At 33.3% G+C, this 8052-nt stretch overlaps 1 non-coding gene across 1 annotated transcript; it reads left to right on the top strand.

The window, feature by feature from the left end:
* Nucleotides 1-2856: 2856 nt before the first annotated feature.
* Nucleotides 2857-2963, top strand: LOC121205912 (small nucleolar RNA R71). The gene has a single exon (XR_005900985.1). It is a non-coding gene; the product is annotated as a small nucleolar RNA R71 (small nucleolar RNA).
* Nucleotides 2964-8052: the final 5089 nt, after the last annotated feature.

The raw sequence follows: 8052 nt of genomic DNA, 5'->3' as shown, positions 1-8052 counted from the left end.
TTAAATTTTCGTTGAGCAAGAAAACTGTTTTCAAACCAGATTTTTCCCAACAGGCTATGCTTTGAACCAATTATTCCATTTGATTAACTAAACACATCTCACACAACAATTCTAAAACAAGTCAATGCATAGTATCCAAAGACACTATTATGACCATGTGTGTGTAACGTCTTTTCATGAGTCCTGTCAAAGCCAAGCTCTTTAGCTCTTAGAAGCAGTCACACTTCCACTTACATAGGTAAATCCCATCAAAAGTGTCCCCGTAACTATGACACTCTAACATATTTATGTTATGTTTTTGTTAAAAGGATAATTTTCTCATCATTTCCTTATTATTACAGGTACCTAACACTTTTTACTTTGGGATGGTATGTTATATATTATTTTATAAAGCTAGTAGTCACACACTAATGATGTACTTTGTCTCATTGAACTCAAGATTTGGTGTTATACCAAGTGTTGAGTTGAGTTTCCATCATGGGTGACTCAAATATTATAGGCTTGTACCTCATCCTTAAATTTCCAAATTTTCAATATAGCTATGTTAATTATCTATTCCATATGGTGAAACCTTATATTTATTTGTGTATTGAAAATTCACAATACCAACATCCTCACCATGTTCAATTACCCATTCTTTCGCAAAAGAATCCTACCAAGGATATCATTTTTACTATTGTCAAATTACAGTGATCACTTTATCTTTTCTTTTCATGAAAATTTTATATTTGGCTACTTTATTTATTTCTTGATATTCAAGAAATTAATTTCACAATCACCAAAAGTAGGAAACTAGGCATCATGATTTTTGCACCAAGTTGTTGTAAAGAGGCCTCAAATCTCTTGGTGAAACTAGACAACATATTTACTATTTGTCATAGCATTTTTTTCAAAGTCATTACATGGCTTTAAAACTTTTTTCTTTCATAGTCAAATAACATTATTTTTATTAACACACCATATATACACAATGGTGTAACAAATATAGTCATATTAGAAAACCATCAATAGTTCAATTAAGTGACTATAATATTACACATTTATTCACCCTTTACCATGGACACGATCAATTATTTTCTGACTATCATCAGAATCATGTCCATCACCTAAATTTGTCAAATAGCATTCATATTGCTATTTTCATACTAAAGAGATGTTTGATTCACGGCTTTCAAAGTAAAATTCAAAATTTACTATATCTCAAAATTTTATAGAACCACAAGATTATAATCATATCTAAGCAATACAAAAAAAAAACACATGCACCATCATAAATATGTGTAGTATGATATTGATTCCAAATATATGATTATCATGTTATATATGCTCATTAAAAGATTTCATACGAGAATAGTGATCTTGTTATATAAGCCAATTTTTTCACTGTTCTACATTGACTAGAAAAGTTAACCATGCATATACATATGACTTATTTCATTTCTAATCAAAACCACTTCTAGTTCCAACTTTGCAACATAGAATAAAAAATGTGCAATCATATATATAACACATTTAACTTATGGTTATTTAACAAATAAACAACCAAAATCATTTATATTATATGATCATTTACAAACTTTCATTTTTAGCAATAAAAATAATGTTTCATCAATATCATCCAAATGATAGTTACTAATATCATGATTTAAATCATAAAAAAGAAAGAATACTTTTGTACTAAAAATTTCACTTACAAATTGGGTGGAATGAATTGAACTTTAAATCTCCAAACTTATTATTTATAATGCACTGGTAGGTACATAAGTGACTCTTTAAAATGACATCACTTTTCAAGTTTCACTTTTTAGTTTTAAGAGATCATTTCAACCCAACCTTTTAAAAGTAACCGTTGGATTCAATAACACACTTTTTGGCTTAGAAAGGTTTTCCTGAATGACCATAATGCTTTTATTGGATAAAAGCATGTTCAACTAATGTTTGAACCATGCCATCACCATTCAAAATTAAAATATTGTTTCGATTCATTAATAGCTCATTTCCCAATCGTGCATTTTCATTCTATCTATGCATGCCATCCATCTTTTTCTTTATTTTTTTTCTTTTTTTCTTGCCTGATATATAATATATTATATAATATTATACTAATCATAATCATGCATCTAAAAAGTCATGCATACAATGAACTAATATTTGATTTTTTTCCCTCAAGTAATTAATGTATGAGACACCTTCATCTTTTGCATAATGCAAGTTAATAAACACATCACAATTGAAATCTAATTCATGCAATAAGAGTAAAACAATAAATTTAACATACCATTTCTTACGGTAAAGATTTCTTTTAAATCAAAATTTGACTAAAATACTAACCTTGACGCAACCACATTTTTCGATACTCATACTCACAGTATCAGGCTTGTAGTGGCATATGATTGTAGGATTGATTTTCCGTTCATCATGCAAAGTAGGTTTTTCCTGATATACTTAAGTAGCTCATTGTAAAAAAAAGTAGCATTTTTTTCATAGTTTGTTGTAATTTTGGATGGGCATTAATCAAAAACATGATCTTCCCTACACTAAACATATGTTAGCTTGGCTGCTTTCATTTCCTGCACTGCAGCTGGTCTTTTTAATGTTTTAATCATATTAGCTAGTAATGATACCTGAGCTGTTAATGGGGTGATATCATCAAGCTCCATTGCTCTAGTAGCTCTTTTGCCTTTCCCTACTCTTGTAGTCGGACATTGATAATCATCGTTAGCTATCCTTTCCAGAATCTCATATGCCTCATGATTTTATTTATCTAGCAACGTGCCATTGACAGATGGATCCACTATCATCCTTGTATGTGCATTTAATCCATTGTAAAACATTTCCATCCGTGTCCAATGTTGGAAACCATGAATCGGGCATTTGCTAATTAATTATTTGAATCTCTCCCAAGCTTCATACAATGTTTCTTCCTCGGATTGCCAAAAAGATGTAATGTCATTCCTTAACTTGGCATTCATATTAAAAAGATTGTATCATAGAAAAAATCTTTGACATAGATCATTCCAAGATGCCAGTGTTCTTAATGGCAACACATTTTAACCATGCTCTGGTACGATCTCGTAAACTTTAGGAACACCTTGTTGCCTAAATAAATCACCGACCTCCAAAAAGATTCTTAAATGCAGCCGTGGATCTTCAGTAGGTAATCCACTAAACTTTCCTACTGTTTTTAGAATTTGAAACATCATTGGTTTTAACTCAAAATGCTGAGCTTGAATCTGTGGCCTGACAATCCCCTGGATTCAAATCATCCAAGATAGGCACTACATGTTCTCTAATGGGTCTGTCTCTATCATCTATCATATGAGGAATATTAGTATCCCTACCATTCAAACGTAACGGATCTTCTCTATCTGGATCATTTCCAATCCTCACCATCTCTCACAATTCCTTTCTCCTTCTCCCCAAGGTTCTCTTAGTTTCAGGGTTAAAATAATACTCTTCGTTTTCAGGAATACCCCTACTCTTAAACTAGCAACAGACCTGAAAAAAATACAACTAATTAAGTTAAAACTAACAAAGTTAAATTGATAATAACAAACCAAAATTCACCAATTTGGTGATCCTCGACAATGGTGCCAAAAACTTGTCGTATGTAAAATGATATGCTAATGTACAAGTGTACACGTCGAATCAAGTAATAAAGTAGTAAGTAAGATCGTCTCCATAGGGATAGGTTAGGATTAATTTGGTTAAGTTATCAATATGAACTATATGAATCAAGCTATGACAAAAACAAATTAACAAATCTGTAAAGGATAATAATGTAAGCAATATTAAACTCAGATAATTAACTTAAAATGCTGTGGAAATTTAATGAGAGAAAGTTGAGAGAAACTATGCTGTTGAATGAGAAGGTTGGAATTACTCAGATTACATCCTTATAACACAATAATGCCATGGCAAAGTTTTAACCAGTCTACTGGTCAGATTCTAGTTATTGTAGTTTGTTTCTTTAGAGAGTCGGACTTCAAGCTACCACTCCTAAGGCTTTGTATGTCTACAAGCTTCAAGAATGATACCCAATATTGTTTCCTCCTTACATTGTACATGTAACACCCGTTACCCGTATCCAATGCTGGAATAGGGTACGAGGCATCACCGGACTTATACACAAGCAGTCATACAAAATTGAGACATAGATTTCCATCCAAATTTAAAACTTTTCATAATCATTCATATCGTCCCTAAAACGAGCCTATGAAGCCCAAAACATACATTGGGAGTGGTTCAAGAATAAACCGAGAACTTTAGAAAAGTTTACAACACTTAGAAAATTTTTCATGTTTTAAGAGCCACATGCCAGTGCAGGCAGGCCGTGTGGTCACATACGCCCGTGTCCCTAACCCGAGTAACTCTATGTTTGTCACCTATGAACAAATTAAAGTCACACCGCCAAGGCACACGCTCGTGTTCTTAGGCCATATGGTTGATCTAATTTTTATAATTTTTAATAAAATAGGTGCAGACTTCACACGCCCAGAGCACACGCCTATGCCTGAGACCATGTCATCCACACGGCTGAGACACAGGCCTGTGTGCTCAATATTGAGCATTCTGTTTTGCAACAATTAAGGTCCAGAGGACACATGACTGTATCACACGCCAATGGGGCAAGCCGTATATCACACACGGCCTAGACACAGGCCCATGTGTCTACCCGTGTGGACAAAAACAAGGCGATTTACCAAGCCATTTTGTCACCCTTCCATGCACACACCTACACAACAAAACATAACACCAACGCAAGCAATTACATCCAACCAATTTAGCCATAAACAAGACATCCACACATCATTCACATACTACCATTTATCACATACAAACATTACATACTTATCAACTTAAACCATGCAAATTTCCACATCCATGAAAACATCATCATATGCATATATATATACTTAAACCAATATTAGCCAATACCATATGACCGTTTACAAATGAATTTTTAACCAATATAGGCCAACACATTAGGCCAATTCAATTATGACACATAACAAAATAACCAAGTCCCTATACATGTCAAAACTCAAAATATTGAAATCATTGGTACCCAAAATATTAAGTTGATAGTGTGACTGGATCTCCAACAATCTCTGATCCCTGAGCTGGCTTGGTGACATTATAAGACAAGGGAAAAGAAAAGGGAGTAAGCTATATAGCTTAGTAAGTTCCCATGTAAATAATAAGCATCATAAACCAACATTTAACATACAATTATCATGGTGATAATTGGCATAAATATTATTAAGATCTTATAATCATAACTTACTCAATCATAACCTTACTGAGGGTTCATCACATAACGAGCTTATTTTGTTTGAGTTTGACGTACATTCCTGAATCATCTCGAATTGGATTTACACACACTTCATCTTTGACATACTCGTTAAACTTGTCGTTGAACCACTTGGAATGCTAAAGGATACTCGGGAGTTCCATACACATGGTACCATACCAATGCCATATCCCAGATATGGTCTTACATGGGATCTCGTATCGATGCCAATAGCCCAACTATGGTCTTACACGAAATCTCACATTGATGCCATATCTCAAATATGGTCTTACACGAAATCTTACATTGATGCCATATCCCAGATATGGTCTTACACATAGTTTTAGTAATCCTAATGTCATGACATTTGTATCCTACCTATTCCTAAGGTTCAACTGGGATTTCACTCTTGTCGTAACTTTGTCGAACATGCTTAATGGTCAATCATAATTCATACAATAGTAAAGCATTTAAAACACAATTAAAACAATGCATTACTTACATAATAACTTACCTCGATATAGAAATAGTATGAAATTGACCTAATCGTTAAATACTTTATTTTTCCCCCGATCTAGGTCCGAACCTCATTTCTCTTGATGTATAATAGCAAATTTATCTCATTTATTAGTCACATTACTCAAATCAGTCCAAAATTTACATCATGGAAAAATCACATTTCTGCCCTTAAACTTTGACATATTTACATTTTAGTCCCTAGGCTCGTAAAATGAAATCTATTCAATTTCATCAAGACCCAAGCCTAGCTAAACCTCTTTCATGCTTATAACAGATAGCATTTTCCATTTAATCACACTTTTATACACATTTTAAAATTTTTTTACAAATAGGTCCTTTTAACATTTTTATCAATAATCAGCTAGCAAAAGTTGTTTATCTAACATTAAACTTCCCTAATCTACCGTTAGACATCAAAATAAACAAATATTTAACATCCAAAATAAAGGTATCATTCAACAACATCATTTAACAATTAGAATTCACAGAAACCAGTTAAGGTAATGAAGGAAGAACTTTAGAAAGCTTTCACCAAATTAGCTCCGAACTCTAGTGCTGCAATATTGTGCAAGACCCATGGTTGAATGCTTCGTTCCCTTGCTTGCGTCTCTGCTCTGTGCTTTAGCTACTACCCTCTTTTCTTTTCTCTAGATTTTTCACGAGAGTTTTTTGGAGAAGAAAAACCACCCCTAAATCCTCGTGTAAAAATACCATGTGTAGAATTCTCCTCTCTTTCTCTTTTATAGGGTAGGTCCCCTCTCTCAACACACAGTTGCCTCCCTCTTTTTCAGGTGGATTTATCTGGTACACGTCCAGCTAGTTGAGAGTGATGAGTACTGAGTGCTGCGTTAACATCTTCCTGGAATTGCCAGGGCATTTATACTGGCAATCTGCCCAACCTTTTTCCATGACAATACTTCACTCCTTCATTTCTCTTATTCCTTCCTACACCTGCTACAAACGTAAACAATTTCTTTCTTTCCACCAACAAAAGTAGCATATAGTAATATTGAAAGCACGGTCCAAGCTTTATGATGTAATGTTATAAAAATATCTTAAAAATGCAAAATATCCATTTAAGTACAGACAATTAATCAAGTTTAGAGGCCTGCAATATAATTCTTTTCGAGAGTTATCACACCCCAAACATGAGTTATTACTTGTCATCAAGCAAAATATTATGAATGCAAGAATTTAGATAACACATAATTATCCTTGTACTGCCAAACTGTATGAAGCATATTTCTTTTACCTCTATTCTCAGCGATCATTTGTCTTTTAGAATCGATTCAAGTTTCATAAGCTTATTTAGCAAAGTAACTGCAGAAAATATTCCCCTAAAAATTAAAATTCCTAATTGCTCGAACAATTTTGACTATAGCAAGTACCTCCTAATGTACTTAGTTTATCTTTCATCTAAACTCATTTTTTTTAATCTGGCCTTTTATAACTCAGTTAGAAATATTTTTACTAGGGGTTTCATGGTTTCTTTACGTGACAATCTCAATGAAGCATAAACTAAATTTCCAGGTATTGCATCATGTCACAATTTGAATGAAATGCACTCATGAAGTTAAGGCTTTTAACGTAGAAGATGGATGGAGCAAACAACTACCTCCTTAGCTACTCAGCTTAGCACTACATTGGAGTGTTCCTAAACTGCTTCTTTTATTGAATTCAATAAAAAAATATTACTGACCTACTTGACAATTTTAAGCATTTGAGTAACTTATGGCATTTATTTATTTTTTAAATTGATAATTACCATAATCTTGAACTTAGCCTCAAGAATTTCTAGCTTTATTAAAAGAAACATGCTATAGACTAATTGTAATTGGAATTAGGGCATTCTACTTATAGAGGTCAATTCTCAAGCAACCCTTCTAAGCTAAACTCATCTAATTCACTGCCACAAATTTCTAGGATGCCAAAAAATTAAATTCCTCATCGAACATCATCGACAAAAGAATTGATTGGCACCTCGTCCTCCTCCTCATCTGATATGGTAAGATCATAAATTAGCTTATTAATCTCACGATCTTGCTCTGATATTGGCATAGTCGATGAAGGTGGGATAGGGGTAATAATATGTTTAATTTGTACAGAAATTGGGTTTGTTTCTTCTCCTTCTAGAACATTTGGGTTTCAATGAGGTTCATTCCACGGTGTAGCAGTTTTCTTGTGATACCATCCATTTGGTTCCTTCAATACAGAAGTCTTGCAAAACTTGAGTTAGACCA

The sequence above is a fragment of the Gossypium hirsutum genome, chromosome A08 (assembly GCF_007990345.1).
Source record: "Gossypium hirsutum isolate 1008001.06 chromosome A08, Gossypium_hirsutum_v2.1, whole genome shotgun sequence".
Classification (NCBI taxonomy): domain Eukaryota; kingdom Viridiplantae; phylum Streptophyta; class Magnoliopsida; order Malvales; family Malvaceae; genus Gossypium; species Gossypium hirsutum.
The sequence above is the reverse complement of the archived record's forward strand: the minus strand, read 5'-3'. Positions and strand labels throughout refer to the sequence as shown.